Source organism: Papio anubis, chromosome 5 (genome assembly GCF_008728515.1).
Source record: "Papio anubis isolate 15944 chromosome 5, Panubis1.0, whole genome shotgun sequence".
In the NCBI taxonomy this organism is placed as follows: Eukaryota; Metazoa; Chordata; class Mammalia; order Primates; family Cercopithecidae; genus Papio; species Papio anubis.
In genome coordinates, this window is record NC_044980.1 from 64,048,492 (window position 1) to 64,058,354 (window position 9,863).

Genomic DNA, 9,863 nt, shown 5'->3' on the forward strand with positions numbered 1-9,863 from the left:
AATTTGCATATCTTCTTTGAAGAAATGTCCATTACATTTCATTGTCCATTTTTCTATAAGGTTATTTATCTTTTTATGATTGAGTTGTAAGAGTTCTTACTACTACTAGATTCTAATCAGATATAATTTGCAAATATTTTCTACCATTCTGTAGGTTGTCTCGTCACAGTCTTAATGGTGTCTGTTGAAGCACAAAAGTTTTTAAATTTTGATGAAGTCTGATTTGTCTGTTTTTTTCGTTAGTTGCTTATGCTTTTGGTGTCATACCTAAGAAGGCTTTGCCTCACAAAGGCTGATGAAGGTTTACTCCTATGTGTTCTTCTAAGAGTTTATTGTTTTAGCTGTTACATTTAGATCTGTGATCCTTTAGAGTTACTTTTTCTGTATGTGTGAGGACAGGAATCATCTTTATTCTTTTTTTTTTTTTTGAGAGTTTTGGTCCGGTTGCCCAGGCTGGAGTGCAGTGGTGTACTCTCGGCTCACCACAACCTCCGCCCCCCGGGTTCAAGCCATTCTCCTGCCTCAGCCTCACAAGTAGCTGGAATTACAGGTATGTGTCACCATGCCCAGCTAATTTTGTATTTTTAGTAGAGACAGGGTTTCTCCATGTTGGTCAGGCTAGTCTTGAACTCCTGACCTCAGGTGATCTGCCTGCCTCAGCCTCCCAAAGTGCTGGGATTACAGGCGTGAGCCACCACACCCCATGTCATCTTTATTCTTTTGTGTATAGTTATCCAATTGTTTCAGCACTATTTGTTTAAAAAATTGTTCTTTCATAGCATTAGGAAAAATACCTAATGTAGATGATGGGTTGATGGGTGCAGCAAACCACCATGGCACATGTATGCCTATGTAACAAACCTGCACGTTGTGCACATGTATCCCAAAACTTAAAGTATAATTAAAAAAAAAAAAAAAGACATACAAAAAACAAAAACAAAACAAAACAAACGAACAAAAAATATTGTTCTTTCTACATTCCGTTGTTTTGGCAAGCTTATGAATTTTTTTTTTTTTTTTCTTTGAGACAGAGTCTCACTCTGCCCCCAGGCTGGAGTGCAGTGGCACGATCTCAGCTCACTGCAGCTCCGCCTCCCGGGTTCATGCCATTGTCCTGCCTCAGCCTCCCGAGTGGCTGGGACTACAGGCGCCTGCCACCATGCCCGGCTAATTTTTTGTTTTTTTTTTTTTAGTAGAGACGGAGTTTCACCATGAGAGCTAGGATGGTCTCGATCTCCTGACCTCGTGATCCGCCCACTTCGGCCTCCCAAAGTGCTGGGATTACAGGCGTGAGCCACCGTACCTGGCCTGGCTTATGAAAATTAATCGGTCATAAATATAAGGGCTTATTTTTGGTCTCTTAATCATATTCCATTCATCTATATGTCTATTCTTATGCCAGTACTCCCTTGTCTTAATGGGGCATTAGTAGTAAGTTTGAAAATCAAGTAATGTGAGTCCTGCAACTTTGTTTTGGCAGTTCTGAGTCCCTTGAATTTCCATATGTATTTTAGGATTAGCTTGTCAGTTTCTACAAGGAAGCCAGCTGGGCATTATGATATGGATTGTGCTAATACTATATATCAATTGGCAAGTATTGCCATTTTAGCAATATTAAGTTTTCTGATCCATGAAGATGGGATAGCTTTCTTTTTTGTGTGTGAGATGGATTCTTGCTCTGTTGCCCATGCTGGAGTGCAGTGGTGCAATCTTGGCTCAGTGCAACCTCTGCCTCCTGGGTTCAAGCAATTCTCCTGCCTCAGCCTCCCGAGTAGGTGGGATTACAGGAATGCACCACCACACTCAGCTAATTTCTTTTATTTTGAGACAGAGTCTCACTGTGTTGCCCAGACCGGAGTGTAGTGGCGCAGTCTCGGCTCACTGCAACCTCCACCTCTCAGGTTCAAGCAATACTCCTGCCTCAGCCTTCTGAGTAGCGGGGATTACAGGCATGCGCCACCACACCCAGCTAATTTTTGTATTTTTAGTACAGACGGGGTTTCATCATGTTGGTCAGGCTGGTCTTGAACTCCTAACCTCATGATCCACCCACCTCAGTCAGCCTCCCAAAGTGCTGGGATTAAAGGTATGAGCCACTGCGCCGGCCGGGGGCAATCTTGGCTCACTGCAACATCCACCTCCTGGATTGAAGCAATTCTCCTGGATCAGCCTCCCAACTAGCTGGGATTACAGGCTCCCACCACCATACCCAGCTAATTTTTGTATTTTTAGCAGAGATGGGGTTTTGCCACGTTGGCCAGGCTGGTCTCAAACTCCTGACCTCGGGTGATCTGCCCACCTCAGCCTCCCAAAGTGCTGGGATTTCAGGCATGAGCCACCATGCCCAGCCTTATTTATTTATTTGTTTATTTTTCAACCTAACAGCAATTCATCCCTTTTCTTTTTTTTTTTTTTTTTTTTGAGATGGAGTCTTGCTCTGTCGCCCAGGCTAGAGTACAGTGGCAGGATCTCAGCTCACTGCAAACTCCACCTCCCGGGTTCAAGCAATTCTCCTGCCTCAGCCTCCAGAGTAGCTGAGATTACAGGGGCCCGCCACCATGCCTGGCTGATTTTTGTGTTTTTTTTGTTTTTTTTTTTTTGTTTTTTTTGAGACAGAGTCTCGCGCTGTGTCACCCAGGCTGGAGTGCAGTGGCGCAATCTCGGCTCACTGCAAGCTCCGCCTCCCAGGTTCACGCCATTCTCCTGCCTCAGCCTCCGAGTAGCTGGGACTACAGGCGCCCGCCACCACGCCCGGCTAGTTTTTTTTTGTATTTTTAGTAGAGACGGGGTTTCACCATGTTAGCCAGGATGGTCTCGATCTCCTGACCTCGTGATCCACCCGCCTCGGCCTCCCAAAGTGCTGGGATTACAGGCTTGAGCCACCGCGCCCGGCCTGATTTTTGTATTTTTAGTGGAGACGGAGTTTCACCATGTTGGCCAGGCTGGTCTCGAACTCCTGACCTCAGGTTATCTGCCCGCCTTGGCCTCCCAAAGTGCTGGGATTACAGGCATGAGGCACCGCGCCCGGCCAACAGCAATTCATCCTTAATGGAAACTTTTCAATACGTGTTGGGAATTATTCCCTCATCTTCTATTTGCTGGGAGAAATTTGAAAATAATTGGTATTGGCTCTTTTTTAAACGTTTAATAAAATTTGCTAGTGGCTCTTTTTCCTGCGCCAGGCATGTAAGATGTGCCTGCTTCTCCTCAGCCTTCTACCATGATTGTAAGTTCCCTCAGGCCTCCCCAGCCTTGCTTCCTATATAAGCTGTGGAACCGTGAGCCAATCAAACCTCTTTTCTTTATAAATTAAAAAAAAAAAAATCGCCAGGTGTGGTGGCTCACACCTGTAATCCCAGCACTTTGGGAGGCCAAGGCGGGCAGATCACCTGAAGTCGGGAGTTCAAGATCAGCCTGGCCAACATGGTAAAACCTCATCTCTACTAAAAATACAAAAAATTAGCTGTGTGTGGTGGCGGGAGCCTGTAATCCCAGCGACTCGGGAGTCTGAGGCAAGAGAATTACTTGAACCCGGGAGGCAGAGGTTGCAGTGAGCCGAGATGGTGCCATTGCACTCCAGCCTGGGCAACAAGAGCGAAACTCCATCTAAAATAATAATAATTATTAATTAATTAATTAATTAAAGAAAATCACTGGTGAAGCCATCTGTGCCTGGACTTTTCTGTGTAGGAAGTTTTAAAATTACTAATTTATCTTTTCTTGTTATAGGTCTATTCATAATTTGTGTTTCTTCTTGAATCAGTTTCAGAAGTTTGTGAATTTCTAGGAATGTGTCCATTTAATATAAATTATCTAATTTGTTGGCATACAGTTTATAGTTTTCCTTTATAATCCATTTGATTTCTGTCAGTAGGCAAAGCCCTTCTCTTCTCTTTTTTGTTAATCTAGATTAAGGTTTGCCAATGTTGTTGATTTTTAAAAATCAAGTTGTTTTCTTATTATTTTGATAATTCTGTACATATTCTAGATACATACCTGATATCAGATATTCATTTTGCATTTTCTCCAATCTGTGGTTTATGCTTTCATTTTCTTTCTCTTTTTGAAAATTTGTAGACATGGAGTCTTGCTGTGTTGCCCAGGCTGGCATGCAGTAGCTATTCGCAGGCACAGTCATACCTCACTACAATCTTCAACTCCTGGGCTCAAGTGATCCTCCTACCTCAGCCTCTCTAGTAGCTGGGAGTAGTTGGGACTAGGGTGAGCACCACTGCCCTGGATCTTTGTGCTTTCATTTTCTTTTTTTTTTTTTGAGACGGAGTCTCGCTCTGTCCCCGGGCTGGAGTGCAGTGGCCGGATCTCAGCTCCCTGCAAGCTCCGCCTCCCGGGTTCACGCCATTCTCCTGCCTCAGCCTCCCGAGTAGCTGGGACTACAGGCGCCCGCCACCATGCCCGGCTAGTTTTTTTTGTATTTTTTAGTAGAGACGGTGTTTCACCCTGTTAGCCAGGATGGTCTCGATCTCCTGACCTCGTGATCAGCCCGTCTCGGCCTCCCAAAGTGCTGGGATTACAGGCTTGAACCACTGCGCCCGGCTGTGCTTTCATTTTCTTAACGTTGTCTTTTGAAGAGAGAGAGAGTTATGAATTTTGCTGAAGTCCTGTGTATCAATCCCTTTATGATTTGTGCTTTTTATGTCCTATCAGAAAAATCTTTACCTAATCCAAGACACTAAAATTTTTCACTTTTTGAAAGATTATTCTTTCCCCCATTGATTTGCCTTTGGACTTCCATCAAAAATTGCCACAGGGCTCAGTGGCTGTCGCCAGTAACCCTAACACTTTGGGAAGCTGAGGCAGGAGGATTGATTGAGGCCAGGAGTTCCCGACCAGGCTGGACAATGTGGTGAAACCTCGTCTCTACACAAAATTCAAAAATTAGCCAGGTGTACTGGTGAGTGCCTGTAGTTCCAGCTACTTGGAGGCTGAGGTGGGAGGATCACCTGAGCCTGGGGAGATTGAGGCTGCAGTGAGCAAACAGCATGCCATGGCATTCCAGCATGGGTGACAGAGCAAGACCCTGTCTCAAAATAAAAGGCCCATCAACTACTCTCAGGTTCGTGGGGGAAAAAGAAAAAACTTTAAAAAGAAAACATTAGAAAAAAAAAATGTGCCCATATATGTGGATTTCTTTGTTTCTTTTTTCTTTCTTTCTTTCTTTTTTTTTTAAGACAGGGTCTGTCTCTGTTGCCCAGGCTGGAGTGCAGTGGTGCAATCTCAGCTCACTGCAGCCTTGAGTTCCTGGGTGTAAGCGCTTCTCCCGCTTTAGTCTCCTGAGTTGCTGGGATTACAGCCATATGCCACCGCACTCAGCTAATTTTTGTTGGGTTTTCTTTCTTTTTTTCTTTGAGATGGAGTCTCGCTCTATTGCCCACATTGTAGTGCAGTGGCACAAATCACTGGCCTAATTTTTGTATCTTTTGTACAGACAAGGTTTCACTAACTACTTGGGAGGCTGAGGTCGGAGGATCCCTTGAGCCCAGGAGGTGAAGGGTGCAGTGAGCTATGATGGCACCACTGCACCCAGCCTGGGTGACACAGCACGAGCCTGTCTCAAAAAAAAAGAGTCTACTAAATGGTAAGTTTGCGTACAATATGTCTTTGAGAATTTGCTCAATCAACAGATATACTTGCTCATATGCATGACTGCATATGCATTAGGGAACACAACTTAGTGGGTGAAAGCCTGCCTAAGATAGAACCCTGAAGCTAATACGTTTTAGCTATTATCTTGGATAAGCCACTTAACTCATCTGTGCCTTGGTTCCTGTAATGGAAATAATAATGCCTACCTCAGGGAGTGGTCATGTGGATAAAGAATTCACTTTTGAAATGTGTTTAGAAGTTTGTGGCATAGTAATATATTTACTCTTTATTATTCTTGCATCATTGTAATAGTAAAAACTTGGAAACAACCTAAATGTCCATCAGTAGAGGACTGATGAAATCAAACTTGGCATGTCTTTTTTTTGAGACAAGTTCTCACTCTGTCCGCCCAGGATGGAGTGCAGTGGTTCAATCACGGCTCACTGCAGCCTCGACCTCCTCAGGCTCAGGTGATCCTCCTGCCTCAGCCTCCTGAGTAGCTGGGATGACAGGCACATGCCACCACGCCTGGCTATTATTTTATTATTTACTTATTTATTTATTTGGAGACAGTGTCTCACTTTGCTGCCTAGGCTGAAGTGCAGTGGCATGATCTGAGCTCACTGCAACCTCCACTGCCTGGGTTGAAGCGATTCTCCTGCCTCAGCCTCCTGAGTAGCTGGGATTACAGGTATGCTCCACCATGCCTGGCTAGTTTTTGTATTTTTAGTAGAGATGGGATTTCACCATGTTGGCCAGGCTGCTCTCAAACTCCTAACCTCAAGTGATCCACCTGCCTTAGCCTCCCAAAGTGCAGGGATTACAGGCATGAGCAACTGTGCCCAGCCTTTTTTCTTTTTTTAAATAGAGACAAGGTCTCACTATGTTGCCCAGGCTGGTCTTGAACTTCTGAGCTCAAGTGATCCTCCCACCTCAGCCTCCCAAAGTGCTGAGATTACAGGAGTGAGCCACCGCGCCTGGCCTATGTTTTTTGTTGTTGTTGTTGTTGTTGTTGTTTCCGCGACGGAATGTCGCCCAGGCTGGAGTGCAGAGGCGCGATCTTGGCTCACTGCAAGCTCCGCCTCCCAGGTTCACGCCATTCTCCTGCCTCAGTCTCCCGAGTGGCTGGGACTACAGGCGCCCGCCAACACGCCTGGCTAATTTTTTGTATTTTTAGTAGAGACGGGGTTTCACTGTGTTAGCCAGGATGGTCTTGATCTCCTGAGTTCATGATCCACCCACCTCGGCCTCCCAAAGTGTTGGGATTACAGGCATGAGCCACTGTGCCCGGCCTGGCCTATTTATTACTATTATTTTTTTTAGAAACAGAGTTTCACCATGTTGGCCAGGTTGGTCTCAAACTCCTGGGCTCAAGCCATCCGCCCGCCTTGGCCTCCCAAAGTGCTAGGATTACAAGTGTGAGCCACAGTGCCTGGGTACTTGGCATATCGTTAATGGCATGGCATTTTTTTTTTTTTTTCAGATGGGCGTTTCACTCTTATTGCTCAGGCTGGAGTGCAATGGTGCAGTCTCAGCTTATTGCAACCTCCACCTCCTCGGTTCAAGTGCCTCAGCCTCCCAAGTAGCTGAGATTACAGGCACCTGCCACCACTCCCGGCTAATTTTTGTATTTTAGTAGAGACCAGGTTTCACCATGTTAGTTAGGCTGGTCTCAAACTCCTGACCTCAGGTGATCCACCCGCCTCGGCCTCCCAAAGTGTTGGGATTACAGGTGTGAACCACTGGGCCCAGCCTCATTAATGGCATTTTATGCAAACATTAAAAAGATGAGGGATCCAAAGAAGATAAACCAATAGGCACATGAAAAGATGCTCATCATAAATCATTAGAGAAATGTAAATCAAAACCAAAATGTGATATACTACTCACCCACTAGTATGGTTATAATAAAAAAGATGGGAGTTGCTGGGCGAGGTGGCTCACGACTGTAATCCCAGCACTTTAGGAGGCCAAGGCGGGCAGATTACCTGACGTTGCAAGTCGAGACCAGTCTGACCAACACGGAGAAACCCTGTCTTTACTAAAAATACAAAATTAGCCAGGTATGGTGGCACGTGCCTGTAACCCCAGCTACTTGGGAGGTTGAGGCAGGAGAATCACTTGAACCTGGGAGGTGGAGGTTGAAGTCTTGAACCTGCAGTGAGCTGAGATCGCACCATTGCACTCCAACCTGGGCAACAAGAGCGAGACTCTGTCTCAAAAAAAAAAAAAAAAAGGGCCGGGAGCGGTGGCTCACACCTGTAATCCCAGCACTTAGGGAGGCTGAGGTGGGCGGATCATGAGGTCAGGAGATCGAGACCATCCTGCCTAACATGGTGAAACCGCATCTCTACTAAAAATACAAAAACTAGCCGGGCATGGTGGCGGGCGCCTGTAGTCCCAGCTACTTGGGAGGTTGAGGCAGGAGAATGGCGTGAACCCAGGAGCTTGCAGTGAGCCGAGATTGTGCCACTGCACTCCAGCCTGGGCAACAGAGCAAGACTCTGTCTCAAAAAAAAAAAAAAAAAATATGGGAGCAGGCAGTCATGGTGTTCTCGATACTGGAGGGCCTACTTGACCCATCACCTGAAGGTGTTGCTGCTTTTTTTTTTTTTTTGAGACGGAGTCTCGCTCTGTCGCCCAGGCGGGAGTGCAGTGGCCGGATCTCAGCTCACTGCAAGCTCCGCCTCCCGGGTTCACGCCATTCTCCTGCCTCAGCCTCCCGAGCAGCTGGGACTACAGGCGCCCGCCAGCTCGCCCGGCTAGTTTTTTTGTATTTTTTAGTAGAGACGGGGTTTCACCGGGTTAGCAAGGATGGTCTCGATCTCCTGACCTCGTGATCCGCCCGTCTCGGCCTCCCAAAGTGCTGGGATTACAGGCTTGAGCCACCGCGCCCGGCCTAGTGTTGCTGCTTTGTAACCAGGTGCTGCACCACCTCAAGCCACGGTGCATCCAGAGATAAATAATGGTTTATTTTGTCTGTTTGATGAGAGCCTGGTTTGAAGAGCATAGGAAAAAAAAGGATATGATGGAGGTACCCCGCTGCTGAGGGAGGCAGAAGAATTCTGGTATCGTCAGCATTCAGAGCCACTGTCTTCCCTGACTCTCTGGGGGTACTTCCTATGAGAGATACGAGTGATATGCTACAAGTCTCTGGAGTGCTGCTTAGATGACTGGAATCCTTCTGAGAAGGCAATGTACCCTGATTACTTAGCCAAGAGAGAGCAGTGGAAGAAACTGCAGAGGGAAAGCCGGGAGGAAGAAATCCTACCTGGTGGTCTACGACTGAAGCTTTGCCCCCTGTGGTGGTATACTGTGACCAGACCCCGGAGTGGCCCATGTAGAGACAGAGACCTCACCCCGTCATGCCTGCAAGTGAAGTAAGTTACAGAACATACACACACTTACCCTAATAAAAATCGTTAAAATGGTAAAAATCAACAAAGATAGATGGTAACAAGTGTTGGCAAGAATGTGAAGAAACTGAGTCCCTAATACATTGATGGTGGGAATATAAAATGCTGCAACCACTTTGGAAACCAGTTTGGCATTTCCTCAAAAAGTTAAACATGGTTGCCCTATGACCCAGCAATTCCCCTCCCAGGTATATGCCTAAGAAAACTGAAAACATACATTCACATGGATTCTTGTACATGAATGCTCACAGTATGCTACTGTTATGTATTCAACTTCACAACACCCAAAGTGGATACAACCCAATTGTGCAAGTGATAGAAAACATAAGCAAAATGTGGTATATGCATATAATGGAATATTATTCAACCATAAAAAGGAATGAGATATTGGTACATGCTACAACTTAAATGAACCTTGAAAACATTATGCTACGTGAAAGAAATTGGACACAAAAGGCCACATATTGTGTAATCCCATTTATATGAAATATCCAGAATATGCAAATCCATAGAGACAGAAAGTAGACTAGTGACTGCAAGGGGATGAGAAGGAAAGAATAGCAAGTGACTGCTAAAGGGTATAGGATTTCCCTTTATCATCACTGCTTCCCCCACAGTGGTGACAGTTACATAACCTTGTTAATAAGCTAAAAACCAATGGATTATAAATTTCATTTATGTTTATTTTTAGAGTCTAAGGTCTCACTATGTTGCCCAGGTTAGTCTTGAATTCCTGCCTCAAGCGGTTCTCCACCTCAGCCTCCCCAGTTGCTGGGAGTACAGGCATAAGCCACCATACTCGCTTCTGATTATATACTTCAAAATAGTCAATTTTATTGTATG